Below are 8717 nucleotides of genomic sequence, written 5' to 3' on the forward strand. Positions count from 1 at the left end.
TAAATTTGCCTTGTTATGGTTAGAATTCAAATCTAAAGATTAAATAGTCTAACATCATGAAAAAGAAATTATTTCTTCCAGATATAATATTTTGAGGCAAAACGTTTACACATTTCAGGTCATGGTTATTTTAGGAATTCACTGGTGAAAAGTTTTCTAGAATACCACTGACCTCAATGCCCACTAATTTATTTTCATCTCACTTTCCTTGGTCTATGAGACATTAATTTTATTTATCATACTATGTGTTTGTACACAAGATTTCTTTTTTTAAAAAGAGATAGAGAGAATGAATCTTTTTTTTTTGTAGATGGACACAACACAATGCCTTTTTAAAAAATTTTTTTAAATGTGGTGCTGAGAATCGAACCTGGGTCCCGCCCGTGCTAGGTGAGCGCTCTACCATTGAGCCACAATCCCAGCCCACAATATTTCTTTTCATCTTGTTGCCAGGATATTTTTCCATATTTTTATTGGTGCATTATAATTATACATAATAGTGGGATTTGTTGTAACATATCCATACATGCACACAAGATAACATAATTCAGTCTATATCAATCCAATCCTCCCCTTCCCTCCCTTCTTACCTCTTCTGGATCCCCTTCCTCTATTCTGCTGATCTCCCTTCTATTTTCATGATATCTCTTGCCTATTTTTCCTTTTTTCTATCTAGAATCCACATATAAGAGAAAACATATAACCCTTGACTTTGTTAGTTTGGCTTATTTCACTTAACATAATGCTCTCAAGTTCCACCCATTTCCCAGCAGATGACATAATTTTATTCTTCTTCATGGCTGAATAAAATTCCATCCTGTATATATATATATATATCACAATTTCTTTATTCACTCAACTGTTAATGGATGCCTAGGCTGGTTCCACAATTGGGCCATTGTGAATTGTGATGTTATAAATGTGGGTAAACATGTATCTCTAAAGTATGTTGACTCTAAATCTTTAGGACAAATATGGAGTAATATATTTGGGTCATATGGTGGTTCCATTAATAGTCTTTTGAGAAACCTTCATATTCACTTCCATAGTGATTGTACTAAGTTGTAATCCCACCAACAATGCATGAGTGTACTTTTCCCCCATACCCTCACCAGCACTTATTGTTATTCATATTCTTGATGAGTGTCACCCTAACTATAGTTATTTTCATTTCATAACTATAATATTTTAATAACCATAATAATATTTTCATAGTTTTGTGTTTAACCCTTTTACTAGAGTCATAATTGATTTACACATCACTATTTGAATTTGGCCATATATTTATTATTACCAGAGAGTTTTACCCTTCCATATATGTTTATGTTATTAATTATTTTCCTTTTATTTATGTTGAATAATTCCCTTTAGTATTTCTTGTAGATTAGGTCTACCTCCTTCAGCTTTTGATTATCTAAAAAAGTCTTTCTTTGTACCACATTTATGAAGTAAGATTTTCTGGGTAAAGTATTCTTGGTTGATAGGGGTTTTTTTTCTGTACTTTAAATATATTATCCCCCTGTCTCCTAGTCTGCAAGATTTCTTCTTAGAAATCAAATAGCAGCCTTATTGGTGTTCCATTTTCTGTAATATACTTCATTTCTCTTGTTGCTTTCAAAATTCTCTTTGTCTTTGATTTTTACATTCTTTTTTCTCTCCTCTTATTTGATGATTGTAAAATGGTCTGTCTTTGAATTCACTTATTCTTCCTTCTGTGTACTATAGTGTGCTGTTGAAACTTATTTATTCCTTAGTTGTCACTTTATTCCTCAGTCTTTCAGTCCTTCACTCCTATCAACAAGTGTACCTTTCCCCCCTCATTCTCACCAGTTTATTTTATTTGTAGAGATGTTTTCTTGGGGTTGACTGAGTAGAGTTCTTTAAGATTCATATATCTGAATGTTCATATCTTTCTCATAACTTGGGGAGTTCTCATCCATCATTTCTTTAAATAAGTTTTTTTGTCTTTTTCCTCTCTTTTAGTTTGTTCACCTATAAATTAAATGTTAGTTCTTTTTATGGTGTTCTAAAAGAGCTGTAGTTTTTCTTTATTCCTTTACATTTTTTTCTTTTTTACATTCTTTGATCTGTCTTTGAATTCACTTATTCTTCTTTCTGTTTGAAGAAAGAATATTCTTTCTTACAGTATGATACTGAAACTATTTCATTCTTTAGTTGTCACTCTATTCTTCAACTCCAAAATCTCTGTTTGTTTGTTTTGTATTTTCTATTTCTTTATTGAGCATCTAATTTTGTTTCTGTATAATTTTCTTGGTTTTCTAACATTGCATACTTGTGTTTTCTTGTAGCTCGCTGAACTTCTTTAAGACAATTTTTCCTCTTATTTTTTATTTAGTGCATTATAGTTATGCATAATATTGGGGTTCATTTTAACATAATTATACAAGCGTGGAATACAATTTGCTTCAGTTCATTCCCCAGTACTTCCCCTTTCCCTGTCTTCCTCTCTCCTGCATTCCCTTTCCTATACTCTACAGGTCTTCCTTCTATTTATTTGTAGCTTTTTTTCAGTTAATGCTTTATAGATACACATAAAGGTGAAGTTCACTGTGGCATATTCATACATGTACGTAGAATAGTTTGGTCAATTTCATTCCACCATTCCTTTCTTTTTCCATTCCTTCTGTCTTCCACTCCACTGGTCCACTGGTCTCTCTTCTATTTTCTCGGAATTCCCCTCTGCTCTTTTTTTTCCTATTTTGGTCTAGCTTCTGCATATGAGAGAAAATATTTGACCCTGGACTTTCTGAGTCTGGCTTATTTCATTTTGTATGATGTTCTCCAGTTCCATCCATTTACCAGTAAATGCCATAACTTCACTCTTCTTTATGGTTAAAACCCTATTACACACACACACACACACACACACACACACACACACATATATATATATATATTACATTTTCTTTTGGCAGGTGTCTGAGTTGGTTCCATAACTTGGCTATGCTGAATTACTGCCATAAACATTGATATGACTGTGTCACTATAGTATGCTGATTTTAGGTCTTTTAGATAAATACTAAGGAATGGGATAGTTGGATCATATAGTGGTTCCATTCCATCTTTTTTGAGGAACTCCATACTGCTTTGCAGAGTGAATATACTAATTTTCAGTCCTACCAACAAATGTACATTTCTCCCCTCATTCTCACCAGCATTTATTGTTATTATTTGTATCCTTGATAATTGTCATTATGACTGGAGTGAGATGAAATTTCAATGTAGTTTTGACTAGCATTTCCTTGATTGCTAGAAATGTTGAAAATTTTTGTATGTTTGATGACCATTTGTATTTCTTCTGTTAAAAAGTGTCTATTTAATTCTTTTGCCCATTTTAAATGGAGTTATTTATTTTTTTCTTGTAAGGTTTTTTTTTAGTTCTATATATATTCTAGTTTTAATCCCCTGTGTGAGAATCAGGTGGCAAAAATCTACCATTTTAAAGGCTCTCTCTTCACACTCTTGTTTCCTGTGCTATGCAGAAGCATTTTAATTTGAAGTCATTCTACTCATTGATTCTTGGTGTTATTTTTGTGCTTTAGGAGTATTGTTAAAGAAGTCAGTGTGTATGGTAATATGTTAGAGTGTTGAGCCAACATTTTCTTCTAGAAGTTTCAGTTTTCAATTTAATTCATCAATCTTTGATCCACTTTGATTTGACTTTTCTGCAGGGTGAGAGGTAGGAACCTAGATTCATTCTTCTGCATAGGAATATTCAGTTTTCTCAGCATTATTTGTTTAAAAGTATATCTTTTGTCCAATGTATGTTTTTGGTGCCATTGTTGAGTATCAATTGCCTATCTATATGGATTTTTCTCTGTGCCTTCTATTCTGTTCCATTGGTCTTCGTGTCTGTTTTGGTGCCAATTCAGTGCTGTTTTTATTACTATATATAGCTCTGAACTATAATTTGAGGTTTGGTATTGTAATACCTTCATCATTGCTGTTCTTGCTCAGGATTTTGTTGGCTATTCTGGGTGTCTTATTCTTCCAAATGAATTTTAAAAGGCTTTTTTCTAGTTGTGTGAAGAATGTCACTGGTATTTTGATAGGGATTGCAGTATGTATAATGCTTTTGGTAGTACTGCCTTTTGAATAACATTAAATCTGCCTATCCAAGGACATAGGATTTCTTTCCATATTCTAACATCTTCTTCAATTTTTTTTCTTCAGTGTGGTATAGATTTTATTATAGAGGCTTTTTACCTCTTCGGTTAGATTTATTTCCAAGTATTTCTTGAGGACATAGTAAATGGAATAAGTTTTCCTGATATTTTTTTCAGTAGATTCATTATTGTAGTGTAGGAAATGATTTATGTATGTTGATCTTGTATCCTGATACATTGCTGAAATTTTTCATCAGCTCTAGAAGTCTTCTGGTGAAGTTTTTGGGTCTTTTAAATATATGATTATGTCATCAACAAATAAAAACTATTCAAGTTTTTTTTCTTTTCCTATTTGTTTCTCTTTAATTTCCTTCTCTTTCTTGTTTGCTATGAATAGTTTCAAGGACTATGTTGAATAGGAGTGGGAAAAGTGGACATCCTTTTCTTGTTTCTGATTTAAGAGGAAATGCTTTCAATTTTTTTTCTGTACAGTGTGATACTGGCCTTAGTTTGCCATATACAGTCTTTACTATAATGAGGTAACTTCCTTCTATCCCTAGTTTCTCTAGCGTTTTAAATATGAATAAGTGCTGGACTTTGTCAAATGATTTTCTGCATCTAGTGATAAAATATGTTATTTTCATCCTTAATTATATTTATCTGGTGAATTACATTTATTGATTTGTGTATGTTTAACCAACCTTCATCCCTGGAATGAAACCCACTTGATCATGGTGTACTATCTTCTTCATGGAAGTTTTCCCTTTTTAAAATTTGTTCCTCTTAATTGTAGATGGTGGTAAAGTCTATTTTGGCACATTTATATAATCATGGAGTGTATCTCATTCTAATTAGGATCCCACTACTGTGGATGTGCACAATGCTGAGATTCACTCTGATGTACTCGTATATGTACATAGGAAAGTTAGGTCAGATTCATTTCAGGGTCTTTCCTCTTCCTATCTCCCCTCCCTTCACTTCATTCCTCTTTGGATGATTGGAATTTTAATGTCTCCTGCCATGTAACTCATACTGTAGCTCTCATGCTTTTTTCTTTTTCTATTGTTTACAAATATTTTCTCTCAGTCTGTGGCTTGTCTGCTCATTTTCTTGAAGTTATAAATTTTAATTAAATCTAGCTTATCAATTATTCCTTTCTTGAATCATAACTTTGGTGTTGTGCCTATAAACTCAATATCAAGCCCAAGATCATGTAGATTTTCTCCTATGCTATTTGTTTGGAGTTTCATAATTTGCAGTTTTACATTTAGGTCTAGGATCCATTTTAAATTAACTTTTTAAAAATGTGTAAAATAACCCACTATAAGGAATGAAGGGAAGAATAGAAATTAAGTAGATTAGCCAAAGAGGAATGAAGAGAATGAGGAGGGACAGGAACAGGAAAGGCAATGGAGTGAATCTGACATAAATTTCCTATGTACATATATGAACACACCACAGTGAATTCCACCATCATGTACATCCATAAGAATGGAGTCCTAATTAGAATAAGATATATTCCTTGCTTGTATAATTATATCAAAATGGATTCTACTGTGATGTATAACTAAAAAGAACCAATAAAAGTATGTAAGATCTTTCTCTCTTCTGTTCTTGTCTCTTTCCCTCTCTTTCTCTCATCTGTTCCCATGACGTTCTGCTTTGCCTCAAGCCCAAACCAATAGAACCAGTCAGCCATAGACTGATACTCTAAAAGCAAAAATAAACCTTTCCTCTTTTTCAAATGATTCTTTTAGATATTTTGTCACAGCAGCAAAAAACTAACACAATATTCTTTGCCAGGCTGAGGAAGTTCATCTCTATTACTAGTTAGCTGAAAGGTTCTCATTAAACAATTTTTCTGAATGTATTGATGTTACCAAGTGATTTTCTTCTTGAGGTTGTTGATGTGGTAGATTACATTAACTGATTTTCAAATGTTGAACTGGCCTTGTATGCCTGGGAAATTGAATTTTAATCTATGTATTAGCTATTTTGATACCTTCTTTTTTGAAGTGTCTTATTTACTGTTTAACAACTTTTAAATTTATTGCTCTGTTAATTTGGTCAACCAGTTGCTTTTGTCTTTGTTGTTTATTTTATAATTCAATTTCTATTCACTATGCCAGTTATTTGTTGGGTTAAGATCTCCTCCCATTCTGTGATTCAGACTTTCACTGTCTGTATAATATCCTTTAGTGGGTAGAAATTCTTCTTTTTAATATGTTCTAATTAGTTCTTACTTTTCTTCCTGATTAGTGCATTTCACACTTTGTTTAAGAAGTATTTCCTTACCTGGGAGATTTGAATACAATCTTTTATATTGTCTTCTTAAGTTTTAAGAGGTACCATTGAAGAATATAGTTCTTCATTTCACACTCAAGTCCAAAAGCCTATTTTAATTGATTTTAGTGTTTTGTGGGAGGTAAAGATTCAGTTTCTTTTCTTTTGTTTTGTTTTTAATAGAGCTTTATGGTTATACATAGTAGTTGGGTTCATCTTGACATACTTATACATGCATAGAAATCTGTTTCATTCATGATCCCCACTTTCCCCTTCCATTCTCTCTTCCTCCCTCTGCTTATCCTTCCTCTAGTATACTAGAATTCCTTTCAAATAATCAATTTCTTATTCTTTCATATGAGCAACACATTTTCCTAGCATTTTTATTATAAAACAGTCCTTTGTCCACTGGATTCAGTTACCATCTTTATCACAAATCAAGTGTCCACATATTGTGAATCATTTTTTTCTGACAAATCTGTGCAAACCAACGAATTTTTTTTCATTTTTCTACTAATGTTACACTGTCTTAATTATTTTAGCTTTATGATGATCTTACTATCTGGCAGAACAAGTTCCTCTCAATTTATTTTTTTAAAAAAATTTTGGCTACATTTAGCTGAATTTCCATATAAATGTCAATATCAGTTTGTCAATTTCCAGGAAAAAGTTTGAATTTTTATTGGGATTATATTGAATCTATATATAATTTTGAGGAGAACTGACATAACATCAAATCTTCTAATTCACTAAGAAAATTTTAAAATTTATCATCCTCATAGTTTGAACTCATGCTTAATAAATCTACCTGTATATTTTTGATCTTTGTTAATTATGCCTTCTTTTTTTTCTGTCTTACTAGAGGTTTATCTACTTTATTGGCCTTATAAAACAATCAATTTCGGATTTTGGAGGGGTACCGAGGATTGAACTCAGGGGCACTCGACCCCTGAGCCACATCTCCAGCCCTAGTTTGTATTTTATTTAGAGACTGGGTCTCACTGAGTTGCTTAGTGCCTCTCTTTTGCTGAGGCTGGCTTTGAACTCATGATCTTCCTGCTTAACCTCCCAAGCTGCTGGGATTACAGGTGTACACCACCACACCCAGTTCAATTTTGAATTTTAAAATTAGTTTTTCTGATGTTCACTTTAAAATTTCATCAATATATGCTTTTAACTTTAAAAATTTCATTCATTCTACTAATCCTTGGCTTTATGTTCTTTTTCTAATTTTATTAATGAATGCTTAACTCATTTTTACAGCCTTTCTTCTGCAGTATTTGCATTTTAACAATATCATGTTTTCTTCTAACTGTATTTCATAAGTCTTGTAATAAAATATTTTTATCTTGTCCTAAAAATGCATTATAGTTTTTATTTGATTCTTTGGTTAATTCAGATATTTGCTTCCTAATTTCCTACATGTTGATATTTGACATAATGTCATTGAGGCCAAAAAAATTCTCTATGATATCCAACTTTTGAAAATTTTTGTACATGTCCCATTTGTGCCATGAAAGAATGTTTGTCTGTAATTATTATATGCAGCATTCTATATGTGTCCTTTAGGTCAATTTGTTAATGCTATTTTAAATTCTTCTATGACATTAAATTTGTATCTTTTTTTATTGAAAACTGAGATTTTTAATACCTTTATTTAATTTATTTATTTATATATTTCTAAGTCATGCTGAGGATTGAACCCAGTCCCTCACATGGGCCAGGCAACAGCTCTACCACTGAGCTACAATCTCAGCTCCTGAATACTGAGATATTTAAAAAAGCTTCAAATACAATTATTAATTCGTTTATTGCTTATATTTGTTGATTTTTGCTTCATATTATCCAAGGAAAGATTAAAAGGTGTGTGAAAATTTATTTTATCTTGCTGGAAAAGTGAGGCTCCGACATTATTTTCTTTATCTCTACTAATTCTTTTTGCTATAATCTCTTTCGTTTTACATCAATATAGATATGCAACCTTCTTTTGAATGATCTTTTCATTATAGCTTTCCACCTCTTACTTTCAAACCTAGATGTGTTTTGAGTCAGATTTTTTGAATATTGTTTGATGATCTTTGACTTAATTAGAACACTCATTGAATTTTATTCTAATTTAATTACTGATAAATTTGAGTATACATCTACCATATAATTTTGTGGGTTTTGCTTTGTTTCACCAGGTGTAAGAAACTAAATTGCAATTCAGCAGAGGTTACATTCCTTGAGTATTCTCTGTAACTATTAAATACATTCAAAAGAGGGAGATTCAGATTACACAAGTCTAGCAGCTTTCCCTTTCTTGGC

The sequence above is a fragment of the Ictidomys tridecemlineatus genome, chromosome X, assembly GCF_052094955.1.
Source record: "Ictidomys tridecemlineatus isolate mIctTri1 chromosome X, mIctTri1.hap1, whole genome shotgun sequence".
Lineage (NCBI taxonomy): Eukaryota > Metazoa > Chordata > Mammalia > Rodentia > Sciuridae > Ictidomys > Ictidomys tridecemlineatus.